Source organism: Apium graveolens, chromosome 4, assembly GCF_009905375.1.
Source record: "Apium graveolens cultivar Ventura chromosome 4, ASM990537v1, whole genome shotgun sequence".
Classification (NCBI taxonomy): domain Eukaryota; kingdom Viridiplantae; phylum Streptophyta; class Magnoliopsida; order Apiales; family Apiaceae; genus Apium; species Apium graveolens.
In genome coordinates this window covers 284,059,539-284,061,066 of record NC_133650.1, presented here as the reverse complement: position 1 = coordinate 284,061,066, position 1,528 = coordinate 284,059,539, and the positions used below count along the sequence as shown (strand labels likewise).

Here is a 1,528-nt window from a genome sequence, read left to right as displayed (position 1 = left end):
CCGGAAATATCTTAATCCACGCTTTGAACATATAATAAAAGAAGGTTCTGTATACAGTATTCGAAATTTCAAGATTGTTGAAAATACTGGCACATATAGACCACTGTCATGTCGCTATAAGGTTCTTTTTTTGGCTACAACCGCAATTCAAAATTTAGAAGAAGATGTTGTCGCAATTCCACTCCAAGGATTTCAATTTGTATGCCTGGAAACAATTGAATCCCGTATCAATGACCCTTCTGTTCTCACAGGTATAACAGTTAATTCATTTTAAAGCATCTCACTTTCTAACACAATTCAATTCTAAATTTACTTCAAATATTGATTTTGTATTTTATATCTTTTTCATAATATTTCAGATGTTGTTGCCTGTCTACGTAGGTATCGTGATAATGCTGACATTGTTGGTGGTGGCTGGAAAAAAAGAGATCTCAAAATCTTGACAGACCAGTAAATTCCTATAAATTTCTCATGACTTTTAAATTGTGTTTTAAAGATATATTTGTTATGCTAACTCATCTAACAATTTCTTTTATTTCATTATTAGTTCAAAAAATTACAATGTCACATTGTGGGGAAAATTAGGTGAATTGTTTGACCCAAATCTATATAGCAATGCTGGTGGACCGTGTGTTATAATTGTTACTTCGAAAACAATTAAGAAATTTCAAGGTAATTCTTTATTTTTCATTACCTAGATATATGTAATGACTCTTTGTATGTAATGTGAATATGTCACGGCTAATTGTTATTACTAGCTTCCACTACTGAATTATTATATGATTAAATATTGACATTGACAACTCTTTTGTGAAGGTGAGATTTCTTTTGGTACCACAAGTGCCAACAAATTTTTATCAACTTAGACACGCCATTCGTCAAATCCTTGAGAGAAAGATTCACCCCTATCTGTAATAATGTGGAATTCACTCAAAACTCCCATGTCGAAAAGCGACTACCTGAACAAGAGATGTTCATAAACAGAATGAGTGTAAAAGAATTGGTTGAGGCTGAATGGGATTCCAATCTCAGGTAATTATGAACTTGTATTATTCCCTCTCTACAAATTATTGTCCTATCATGTTTGGCGTGTTACTCAAACTTTTGATATATTTATTTATTGCAATACAGGAATATATTATTACTGTGAGGGCAAAGATTGTTGGAATAGACGATAGTTTTGGGTGGAATTATATAAGTTGCAAAATATGCTTGAAAAAGGTCACAGCTACTGATGGGGCTTATAGATGTAACTCTTTCCAGAAAATAATCGATTATCTACCTGTGATGTAAGTTAAACATATATGTGTATGCAATGCTAATTTTTGAATCTCCTATCCCACCGTAATTTATCTAATCTTTCTGCAAATTGTAGGTTTAAAATACATGTAAAGGTTTAAACTACTTTTGTGTTGTTCAACGTAGTTGCTGAATGATTACTAGATATGTCAGCAAAAAAGTTGTTTAATAAACTATCATTAAAGGAAAGCACTGTTCCTGAGGAGATTAAAGCTCTCAATGAAAAAGA

At 31.9% G+C, this 1,528-nt stretch overlaps 1 long non-coding RNA gene across 1 annotated transcript; it reads left to right on the top strand.

Moving 5' to 3' along the window:
* Positions 1-455: 455 nt before the first annotated feature.
* LOC141717916 (uncharacterized) lies at positions 456-1,309 on the top strand. Its single transcript, XR_012573838.1, has 3 exons — positions 456-672; positions 817-1,032; positions 1,132-1,309. It is a non-coding gene; the product is annotated as an uncharacterized LOC141717916 (long non-coding RNA).
* Positions 1,310-1,528: the final 219 nt, after the last annotated feature.